Source organism: Hordeum vulgare, chromosome 5H (genome assembly GCF_904849725.1).
Source record: "Hordeum vulgare subsp. vulgare chromosome 5H, MorexV3_pseudomolecules_assembly, whole genome shotgun sequence".
Taxonomy (NCBI): Eukaryota; Viridiplantae; Streptophyta; class Magnoliopsida; order Poales; family Poaceae; genus Hordeum; species Hordeum vulgare.
In genome coordinates this window covers 460,435,858-460,448,838 of record NC_058522.1, presented here as the reverse complement: position 1 = coordinate 460,448,838, position 12,981 = coordinate 460,435,858, and positions in this window count along the sequence as shown.

Sequence of the window (12,981 nt, the reverse complement as noted above, 5' to 3'; positions counted from 1 at the left end):
CATAAAATTAGAAAATTCAAACAGTGTTGCTGGTTTAAGAAAAATGCAAAGAAAACATTTCGAAAATACTAAAATGGATTCTAATTAATTTCTCTCCATTTTTATATTGAGGGGAATCATTTTACCCTATTTTCCATGTATTTTATTTTTGGAGAAAAATAAATTTGAAAACCACTTCAAAAATTGTTTTTAAACATAATATAAAACATTTTCAATATAGTCTTGTGAGTTTCATAAGTTCAAATATAATTTCAAATGGCCCCTGGTTTGGAGTGTCATATTGCTCCTCTCAAGATTTTGAATTTTTGGGCAAGGTGATTTGAATTCATTTAAACTTTCAAATAGGACCAAATATGAAATAGATTGCAACAGGAATTATTTTCACAAACCACTTTTTTTCATGTCCTTTATTTTGAATAAGTCATGTTATCTTCTCTCAGTGATTTGTATTGGATGAAATTGGAATTCAAATGAAAATGGAAAAGTCATTTTATTCCCTCTCATTCAAAAGTTTTAAAAAGTTTCAAATTTCACTCAAGTTTCAATCACTCAAACAAACAATCAATCATTCTAGTAATTATTATAACATACCAAAATTTGGGATGTTACATACTCCTGTGTCAAATCTTGTTGTTTGAAGTGTTGCCCGAGGCGTGCATCGTGAGGACTACCACGCACATGGCCAACATGCCAATTTTGACGAGGGAAGTAGAAGGCAGTTCACACGGGGGCATGGTAGAGAGAGAGGGGAGAGAGTTGAGAAGAAGCCAATGGTTTCTCGGGCTAATGGTCCTCTCCATGCGATGTCTATTTTTTTACAGGTGGGCCCACCCTATTAGAAAGCACTTTAAAACAAGCACATCAGCCAACCAATGTAATTTGTAACCAACTGGCCTCAAAACTCGTTGTTTAGAAAAATTGAATGATGATGGTAAACTACAACCCTAGACATGAATGTGGTTTTTTTGTAATTTTCTCATCTTTACATAGTTAGCCTAATTAAGAATATTGTTTCATCTTTGAGAGATCTTCCTAGGAACCACATGTTGCGATAAACACCTATGAATTGCGATAAATGCGAACTTTACTTTGGAAAAGGTTGTTTTTTAAAGAGAATACTTTAAAAAAATTCTAAGAAAAAATGAACAATTTTTGAATATGTGAATAATTTTCTGATAGAGGAAACATATTTTTAAAATAATGAACATTTTTTGAATATTTGAATAGTTATTTATAAAGGGAACATTTTTCAAACTCCGAATGAAAATTTTGAAACGCGAGTCGTTTTCGAATCGATGAACGATTTTCAAACTAGAACATTATTGTAAACTCAAAACAAAATTTGGAAATGAGAACATTTTTAAAATTTCAAACATTTTTTGAAAAACATGATTATTTTTCTAAAATCATGAACATTTTTAAAACCATGAATTGTTCTCAAAAATAAAAAAGAACATGATAAAATAAGCAAAAAAAAGAAGATGGAAAAATAAACTAGTAAGAAAGCTGAAATAAGCGGTAAAGAAACAAAACAGGGAAAACTCGATAAAAAAAATCGAAGTAAATCTTCCAAAATACTCCTAAACAAGAAGCTTGTGCTAGAGTTCAATGTGCATGCCCACTCATGTGCGATTCGCGAGCAATTTGACGCAATGTGCGTCATATAGAGAAATTTTGGGGCTTAAGGTGCGGATCAAAAGGTCTCACCCTCATCATGTGATGGCTCATGTTTCTCCCAAATCACTAATTAAGGGGCACCCTTTGTATAGGTCACTCTCACCTTCCTAGGTTGCGACAAATGCAAATAGGTTCTCAAATAGGGCCTCCATAGTGTTCTCCTTCTATCTTAAATCATGTTGTTTGAAGTGTTGCTCAAGACATGCATCGTGAGGACCACCACGTCCATGGCCGACATGCTAATTTTGAGGAGGGGAGCAGAAGGAAGTTGGCACGGGGGCGTTGGAGAAAGAGAGAGGGGAGAGAGTTGAGAAGAAGCGAAAGGTTGCGAGCGCTATTGGTACTCTCCATGCAACGTCTATTTTTTTACAGGTGGTCCCACCCTATTATACAACTCTTTAAAACAAGCAAATCGGCAAAGTCGCTATAATTTCTAACCAACTAGCCTCAAAAGTGGTTGTTTTAATAAAATCGAATAGTGATGGTAAACTAGAACTCTAGAGGCGAGTGCGGTTTTTTTTGTAATTTTCTCATATTTACATAGTTGTCCTAATTAAGAACAGTGTTTCATCTTTGAGAGATCTTCCCGGGAACCAAATGTTACGATAAACACCTACGAACTTAAGAGAGGAAATACTTGGTTATCGTGAGAACTTATATCTAATACCAAAATTAGAACGATCATGTAAATAAAGAAAACGAAAAAGAAAAGCAAGGGTGGTCTTTACATGCGTGGTAACTTAATTTTCTGTTTAAAATCTGAATCTTTAGCTGACAATACCTCCCTTAAAATGCCACCAGTTAAGTAGTAAAATTTAGTTAAGTTTAAATAGTGAAATTTTACCGTATTGAAAGTTAATTCAATTCTATTTCATCCCTTATGTTTTCCATTTTATTATCTATTTCATTGTAAACAAATCATGTTGTATATTATTTCATTAGAGGACTAGATGAGGACTATATGATATAAATCAACCAAGTATCTTTTATCGAGAATGGAACTCAGCAAACACCCCGTCGATCTTTCTTGGCTTTGCTAAGTTCCCGAGAAACTCAGCAAACTGGACAATTCCAATAGTGAAAGCTCTTTCACATAATCCACACTAACTATGTTGCAAACTAATATGTATACATGGTCTAACATATGCAATATGAACGTATTTCAAATTGCACTACATGACCTAAAACTTCATTTGTTTCCTAAGGCGTACTTGTGAAATAGTGTTGCCCTGTATTCCCCCACTTCAAGGGGTGATGGTTTAAATCATAGTTAGAGGAAATGGAAATTTGGTTTCATTTGTTATCAACATGTCAAAGGGGTAATATTATATCATCGCACTTTCCAAAGATGGAAGTGGTAAGTATGGAGTGTCGAACCCACAAGGAGATAAATGTAAGATCAATATTCTCTCAAGTCCTATCTGCGACCAATACGACTCTACATACACCAAACATTTGCTTCTATCTAGTAACGATAAAGAAAAATGTGTTGTGGGTATAAAGAGGATAACTTTACATGATATTGGAGAACTAAAATATGAAAATAATTGCTGAACCAAATAGAGTTGGAATATATTACAGTATATTACAAATAGCGAGTGTGTAATAATTATGGTATGGTCTGTGAAATCATATTAGGCAATTGATAACAAGATATCATTATTTCAATTTTATATGGGGAAAGGCATGAGCTAACATACTTTCCGTACTTGGATCATATGAACTTATGATTGGATCTCTAGCAAGCATCTCCAACTACAAGAAATTATTAAGGTAAACCCACCCATAGCATTAAACATCAAGTCCTCTTTAATCCCACATGCAAACAACTACCTTACTCGGGTGCAAGATTTTGTCACTCTAGGCACCCACTATAAGTGAATCGTGAACATATTGCAAACCATCCAGCGAGAATTCCCTCACATGTGTGTTGCACAAAGGGCACCATAGGACAGCACCAAAATAAAACATACACTCAAATCAATTAAGATCATCAATCAACCCAAAGGATAACATAAATCTACTCAAACATCATAGGATGGCAACACACCATTGATTAATAATATGTGGCATGAAACACCATGTTCAAGTAGGGGATTACAGTAGGGTGCGGGAGAGTGGATCGCCATAGATATATTAGGGAAGGTGATGGATAAGGTGATGTTGATGAAGACGATCACCGCGGCGATGGTTCCTCCGGTGGCACTCCAGCGCTACCGGAAGAGAGGGGGAGAGAGTCTTGTCCCTTAGGATTCCTCCTCCATGGCCTCTCCCTAGATGGGAAGAGGTTCTCCCCTCTGGTCCTTGGCTTCCATGGCTCCTGGAGGCGCGAGATCGCCTCCGAGATTGGATCTCTCTCTCTCTCTCTATCTCCCTCTCTCTCTCTCTCTCTCTCGCTCGCTCACTCTCTATCTATCTATCTATCTATCTCTCTCTCTTTGTTTAGCTGTTGTTTTGTGGCCCTTCATTGTTTCTTAAATATCTAGAGATCTGTTACTCCGATCATGCTGAAAATTTGAGGGGATTTTTGTTAAGAAAATATATTTCCTGCGGCAAAAGAAGGGTCCTGACCGACTTACGGGCTGGCTCAAAGCCATCAGGGCACCGCTACCCCCCTCGCCGCGTCCTGTTGGCTTGTGAGATCCTCGGGCATCGTGCGGTGTTGATTCTTCTTCCCAAAATTAACATATATTCCACAAACAATCTCCATAAAAATTTCTCATGTTTGCAGTCCATTTCATATGGATTTTCTACGAAACAAAAAACACACAAAAAATAGGAACTAGCACTCGACACTGGATAAGTAAGTTAGTCCGAAAAAATGTTGCCAAAAGTATATGAACAGTGTAGAATATTGGCATGAATACTTCATACACTAAAGACGTATCAACATCCCAAAGCTTAATTCTTGCTCGTCCTCGAGTAGGTAAATGATAAAAGAAATAATTTATGAAGTGTGAATGCTAGCATAGTATATAAGATTGACCAATGTTACTTCCAATCACTTTTTCTAGCATCATAAAACATCAACTATTTTCTCATAGAACTTCTCATTATCAAGTAACAAGCTAATCACAGGTTAAAGTATAGATGATAATTTTTCTTGAAAACTCGCAAACTACGTTTTCAGCAATCAAACGATTACAATTCATCGTATTTTTAAGAAGGGTCTAGGTAAGAGCTTATATTTAGCAAATTCCACACACTCAACTATCATTTAGTCTTCCATGATTACTGACACTCAAGGCATATTTTTAGAACAAGCTGTTTCAATTAAACACATAGAAAGATAGGGGCTTAATGTTCCGCCGCCCCACTTATTTATCTGAGGGATAATGTCAATAATAATGAATCATGGTCACCTATATCCAACTCGATATATGTGTCTCGATCTTTCCCCACCACATGATGCTTGCCAGCTAAAAACTTATTAGATTGGAATAGGGATGAACATTATTGGCTATTGCATAAAAGTAAAAACAGAAAAGTAAAACAAAGGCCCTTCACAAAGGGAAGCAGAGGTTTCCATGCGCTTTTTATTTTGGATGTGCAATATCTTAATGGAAAGGGATGTCACTTTATATTTCCCCTTGTGATAACAAACTTTATTATGCAGTACGTCGTTTTTATTTCTTTGCCATCACAAGATCGTACAAAGCTTATTTTCCCTTACAATAAAAGATCATACATGTTTAGGAGCAATTTTTATTGCCTTGTGCACCGATGACTACTTACTTGAAGGATCTTGTTCAATCCATAGGTAGGTATGGTGGACTCTCATGGCAAGAAACTGGGTTTAAGGGTTACGGTTACACAAGTACTATCTCTACTTAGTGTGAATTTTTGGTCTAACAAAAGATCCTAAGCAAGCAGCACATGTTAGAGGATCCATGAAAATATAACTACTATGTGGATATAAGGAAACATAACTATTACATTGTCTTCCTTGTCCAACGTCAACTACTTGATCAAGTTTTCAAAATAATTAATGGGGGCTCACAATCATAGAAGATGTCCAAGATAGTATATTTATATGTGAAATTTCTCTTCCTTCATTATTCCTTCATGAATTGTTCAAGTGACCATGCTTTGTTTGCTACCTCCAATAAGTTTTATTGCTTATACTCTTAGTATGTGATGTAACTACTCCCCATGGGACAAGCATATGAAGCATATATAATTTCACGTTTTATGACATTCAATTCAATCAAAATTTTCTATTAGTATATAATTGAAGCACAAGAGTGATCAACAAACTATTCTTAAAAATATATAAGCGAAGTTCATAGAGCATTCTTCGATGAATATAGAGAGATCAATATCCAGGCTCAAAATATATAAGTGAAGCACACGAAGCATTCTATAAGGCTACACTCCAAAGATTTAAGTGAAGCACATCAAGCATTTATATAAATCAACCAAGGATTATCTCATACCAGCATGGTGCATAAAACAAAAGGGATTAGTAAACACAAAATATGATCCAAGAATAGCACCTGTGAATGAATGAGAACTTAGGATCAACGTCTGCTAATCGAGAATTTTTTACGAAGAGAGGTGGGATGCGTAGCATCCCCAGGCTTAGATGCTTGAAACTTCTTGTAATATTTACTTGTGGTGCCTTGGGCATCCCAATATTGAGATTTTGTATCACGTTCAATCCTCTCATATCCCGGTTTCACCTAAGTGTGAAAAGCTTCATCCACACAAAACTTGAAAAGAACTCGTGAGATAGGTTACTACACATAAGAGTAAATCTACACTTCATGTACTTCTAAGACAAGTTTCATAATGATTTCAAACATTAGGTATTGTACACTATCATTAACATAGTTTATATCTACCAATATAATCCATGAAAATTCTAGGATAAGTAGATAACAAAACTATCACAGCAATCTGTCCAAAGATAACAGTCTTTAGTAATTCATTCAAACAGTGTACTTATGTATCTCCAAAAATTCTGAAAATTTAGGAAAAGCTAACGAATTTTTATGACAGTACTTTATAAAAATTTCAGAAACTTTCAACGTTCCAGTAAAATATGATCATTCAGATACTACAACAAAATTTTCTGTTTTTATACAGCACACGTGACACATGCAATTCAAGCATTCTAAAGGCAATTCTTGGAAAATTTTATTGATAAACAAGATTATAAGTAACATAAAAGAAATACTAACAAAATATAAATGACGCTCCAAGAAAAACACATATTATGTCATGAATAAATATATAGCTCCAAGTAAGATATACCGATAGTGTTGAAAACGAAAGAGGAGATGCCATCCGGGGCATCCCGAAGCTTAGACGCTTGAGTATTCCTTGGATATTACCTTGGTGTGCCTTGGGCATCCCCAAGCTTAGGGTATTGATGCTCCTTATTTGCTCATACCGTAATCTCACCCAAAACTTGAAAACTTCAATCACACAAAACTTAATAGAAACCTCGTGAGATCCGTTAGTATAACAAGCAAATCATAAAATTTAGGTACTATTATAAATTTATTCATATTTAATTTTTGCATAAAGTACTATATTCTAATTTATCCATGTCTTATACCTCCCGATGCAATCCATAGCATCATCAAAACAACCAAATTATGCAAGCGAACACAGTATCTGTCTAAAACAAAATAGTGTGTAATGAGCAATACAAACACCATACTTATGTAACTCAAAGAATTATGGAAAAATATGAAAACCTGGGGAATTTGTATATTAATGTTGTGTAAAAAATAAAGATAAAAAATATATTCCATTAAAATCATAGAAATTCTGCATTGGATGCAAAAGTTTCTGTTTTTGCACAGGATCAAAGCTACTATCATCCAAATCACCCCGAAGGCTTTACTTAGCACATTATTGGAATAAGAGATATAAAACATGATTACTACAGCAGATTAATCACGTGTACAGACAAAAACAGAAATGATAAGTGTTGGGTCGTCTCCCAACAAGCCCTTTTCTTTAAAGCATTTTAGCTAGGCATGATAATTTCAATGATTCTCTCATAAGAATGGTAGATGAAACATGCAAACGAGCATCAAGAATATTATGACAAGCACATTACTTTCATAGTACACTGGTATATACAAGGATATGATTATTTTTATGAGAAACTTCCAAGAAAAATTCTACATTGTTTCCATGAGCATGAACAATAGTCTTCAAGGTGGACCCTCACTTCTTGAATGCATATCTTTCCAATCGCTTCTCTTTTAAGAGATAAGTAAAAAAATGTGTTTTTAATTTTTCATTTTTTTGTTTGTTTCACCCACAACTAAATAAATAAAACAAGAAAACAAAAATAAAATCTACTTAGTACACACAAATATTAACCCCGTGCTATTGCTCCTTGGCAACGACGTGAGAAAAGAAATTGATAATCCCCAAGATAGAAGTAGTAAGTATGGAGTGCCGAACCCACAAGGAGCTGAAGGTAAGATCAATATTCTATGAAGTCCTATTTGCCACCGATACGACTCTACATACACCGAATGTTTGCTTCTATCTAGTAACGAGAAATAAATCTGTGTTGTGGGTATAAAGAGGATAACTTTGCATGACATTGGAGAACTAAAATATGAAAATAATTGCTGCACTAAATAGAGTTAGAATATATTACAATTATTACAAATAACGAGTGTGGAATAATTACGGTATGGTGTGCGAAATCATCCTAGGCAATTGATAACAAGGTCGGTAATCATTCTTGCAATTTTATATGAGGGAGAGGCATGAGCTAACATACTTTCCGTACTTGGATCATATGAACATATGATTCAATATCTAGCAATCATCCGCAACTAATAGAAATCATTAAGGTAAACCCAACCATAGCATTAAACATCTAGTCCCCTTTACTCCCACACACAAACAACTCCATTACTCAGGTGTAAGGTTTTGTCACTCTAGGCACCCACTATAAGTGAATCATGAACATATTGCAAGCCCTACAGCGAGAATTCCCTCACATGTGTGTGGCACGAAGGACAATATAGGACAGCACAAAAATAAAACATACACTAAAATCAATTAAGATCATCAATCAACCCAAAGGTTAACATAAATCTACTCAAACATCATAGGATGGCAAAACATCATTGATTAATAATATATGGCATGAAACACCATGTTCAAGTAGGGGATTACAACTGGGTGCAGGAGAGTAGACCGCCATAAAAAGTTAAGGGAAGGTGATGGAGATAGTGAAGTTGATGAAGACGATTACCGTGGTGATGGTTCCTCCGATGGCACTGCGGCACCACTGGAAGAGAGGGGGAGAGTCTCCTCCCTTGGGAATCCTTCTCCATGGCCTCTCCCTAGATGGGGAGAGGTTCTCACTTCTGGTCCTTGGCCTCCGTGGCTCCCGGAGGGGCGAGAGCCCCTCCAAGATTGGATCTCTCTCTCTTTTTCTCTCTTCTTTTCACTGTTGTTTTGTGGCCCTTTAACCGTTTCTTAAATATCCAGAGATATGTAACTCCGATTGGGCTGAAAGTTTGAGGGGATTTTTATCAGGAAAATAACTTTGCCGCGGTGAAAGAAGGGACCCAACCGACTTAAGGGGTGGCAACAAGACATCAGGGCGCGGCCACACCGTGGTCGCTGATGACGAGTTGATGTATATACTTCTCGCCCTTCGTTGGTTACCCCAAGTGGAAGGTGGAGATGTAGTCAGCAACAAATTTCCCTTACATGAAGACTGTAAGGTTTATAGAACTAGGAGGACTCCTAGGCTCAACAAGTAGGTGTCTTCCACCCTAGCGCTAGCAGAAGACGTGGACTGCACACACAACAAATAACTTTGCACCCAACGAGTACACAGAGGTTGTCAATCTCTCCGGCCTTGTAGTTTGCAAAGGATCAAAACAAAAGCGGGAAGGTAATAGTGATTGCAACGTTAAAGTAAATGAAAGCGGTAAATGATGGAGGTGTAAACAATGATGGTGATATGGACCGGAGTCACATGATGTTCACTAGTGATGTCTCTCTCCCAAAAGACGATAAACAACTATGTTAGGGTAAACAAATCACAGTTGGGCAATTGACAAAATTATGATCGTACCACAATGCTAATTAATTATGCTCCTTGATAGTTAGAGGTTCAATATTAATGGGCAGTATGCCAAGACAAGTAGACCATTTATGCATCAGCATCTACTTACTAATCATCCACCTTGAGATATCTATCCAGAACATCTCTCCAGTATTAAGTTGCGAGCCCCACCCAAAGTGTAAACTCAAAGCAACGGACAACTGCGTTAACGAACTATGCGTAAGGTAAACAATCCTTGCAACTGTGGTCACAAGCACCATTGTTTTCTCCCTGGTGGCAACAGACACATCCCCTAGTCTCATGTTTCGGTCACTCAAGCTAGACATCGAGGGGCCCGAACCCACAATCATGCATAACGCTCCCTCTTGGAGTTACGATGTAACACCCCAAAAATCGGGTTATCGATTTTTGTGTTGTTATTCCTTCCTAGCTTCTCTCTCCCGGATTTTTCCTCTGGAATTTGGCAAATGACCAGGTGAACCCAGTATATCCTCATCCGCATACCTATTTCAATCTCGTTACCGGCAAGTATCTTTACTCCTTCCGTAATACAAGATCATGTGACTTACACTTAGTCACATTGCTTGCTAGGCTTGTGTGTGATGTTGTATTACTGAGTGGGCCCCGAGATACCTCTCCGTCACACGGAGTGACAAATCCCAGTCTTGATCCATACTAACTCAGCGGACACCTTCGGAGATACCTGTAGAACACCATTATAGTCACCCAATTACATTGTGACGTTTGATGCACACAAGGTATTCCTCCGGTGCCAGTGAGTTATATGATCTCATGGACATAGGAATAAATAATTGACAAATAGAAAACAATAGAAATAAAATGACACGATCAATATGCTACATTCATAGTTTGGGTCTAGTCCATCACATGATTCTCCTAATGATATGATCCAATTATCAAGCAACAACACTTGCACATAGTCAGAAAACCTTGACTATCCTTGATCAACTAGCTAGCCAACTAGAGGCTTGCTAGGGACATTGTTTTGTCTGTGTATCCACACATGTATCTATGTTTTCATTCAATACAATTATAGCATGGATAATAAACGATTATCTTCAAACAAGAAATATAATAATAACTATTTAGCATTACCTCTAGGGCATATTTCCAACAGCTCTACCTCCTGACGCAGCCGTTCGCCCTCACCGCACAAGGCGTCGCATGTTTGCCTCTCGGCCTCTTGGAGCCAGGGCAATAGCGCGTTGTGCGTGTGACTGGTCGTTATGGTGGTCCAGCGGTGCAAGAAAATAGAAGATTGATCATGAATAAGATTCGGCTCGGCGGATTCCCAACCGGCCCGATTCTCGGGGGCTACACCCAGTGGGTGCGCTTGCGCGCCCCCACAGAAAGAAAAAGAAGAAACAGGTGCCACGAGTAAGACTCGAGCCGGCTAACTTTCAGCTGACCCGACTCTCGGGGGCTACACCCAGTGGGTGCGCCGGGGCACCCCCACTGGAGCAAATAGAGAAGAAGAAAATTCTTGACAAAAATATGTGGGGATTAAAAACATGCCGCAACCCATTTCTCAACACGGTTCAGATCTTTCTGAGCCACCTGGGCCGCCTGCACCACCTTCTCGCGGCTGCGGGAAAACGCCGGAACAAGCATGGGAACCCCACTCAGCGTAGCACCAGGAGGCAGGCTCACGCGGATCGATTTGGCCATGCTCCAGGACTCTACGGGCCAGCTCCCGGAGAGCGGGCCGGCTCCGGAGGCAGACGAGGCACGGCTGGACACGACCATGGTGTCGTCTCCTGCTGGTGCGCTCCTGGTCGGCTCCTTCGACACATCGGCCCGACGAGGCGCTTGCGGATCTTCGGTCCCCACGGCCTTGTTCTTCATCACAAGGGCCATCTCGTCCGAGGCCCAGGCTTCACCGCCAGGGACCTCCGTACTTGACGGCGGGATCTCCGCTCCCGACGCTTCCATCGGCGCCTCTGGTGCAGTGTCTATCCCGATGTCGGGCATGTCGGGCGTCGCGTCGAGATCCTCCGGCGCGGCGGCAGACCCAGGCTCAGCGTCCTTGGTAGTTTCGGTCGCACTCGCACCGGTACGTGCCTACTCGCTGGTCCGTGCCTCTAGGTCTGCCTGTGAGGCGGGATTGTGCTTCGTCTTGGACCGCCTCTCCTTGGTTGGCGGCCTCTGAGCAGGGTCAGTTGCTCGCTTTTTGGGTTGGTCCCGGCCTGCAGCTGCCTTCCGGCCGCCTCCTCCCAGGGACGGTGTTCTTCCTCATGCAGCGCCTTCTTTGCGGCGTCCGCTTCGGCCCAGGCGGTTTGCTCCATGGCGGCGGCATCGTCCATCGCTGCTGTTTGGGTGGCCCTGCTTGTCATAACCTGATAAGAAAGGGTCACCCACCAAAGAATCAAGAACGAGGCAAAGAAAAGAGGAGCGCGGCTACTCACCCGACGACGACAGGAACTGGTCATCTGTCGGCGCCAACTGGGCCGACTCGCTGCTTCTTTGAGCCACCACCACGGCCCCAAATGGGGGGGCTGCCGCGGCTCACTTGGGAGTCGTCTTGGCGGCAGCAACTTGCTTGCCTTTCCATCGTTCTGCGTCTCCATCCACGCCCGGCTCATGGGCAGCTCGGCGTTGTCGTCTCTCGGGAGGGCTGGAGATGTACTCTAGCTCTTCTAGGTCTTCTGTGGCAGCTGCATTGTGCAATGGAGGCGATCCCTCATCATCATCGGTCTAGTCAAGCAATCGAGATGCAAGAAACTCACCAGCCGGCTCGGTTCCTTCCGACTCTACCACCCCTCGACCTCTTTGGAGCTTGTCGGTTGAGGCTCCACCTCGTTCGCATCCTCGATCTCTTCGGGGTCCGACGCCTCCATGTCGGCAGCCGGCGGGTGGTAGACTTGCAGGCATGCATACAACTGACGATGTAGCCGGCGTCCGGCGTTAGAAGCCAGACGACATCCAAAGGAAAATAGAAAGCATTATCATGAAGAAACTTACAATCAGGGCCGGATGGTCCCGGTCATAAGGGGTCATGCCCCATTCCCACGCACCGCCTTCATCAATGGAGGCGGAGGAGATCAAGTTCACCCGCTCCGCTACCTTGCCGGCTCGCAGGTACTTCGTCGAGAGCCGGCATGGGTCATGTCGGCCGCTCATCTGACAGATCCGGTGTGGCCGGCGCTGCAGAGATAGAATTCAGCGCGCCATCATGGTAACAAGCAGATCCTTGGCCAAAAGTCCTCGGGTCTTGAGAAACTCAA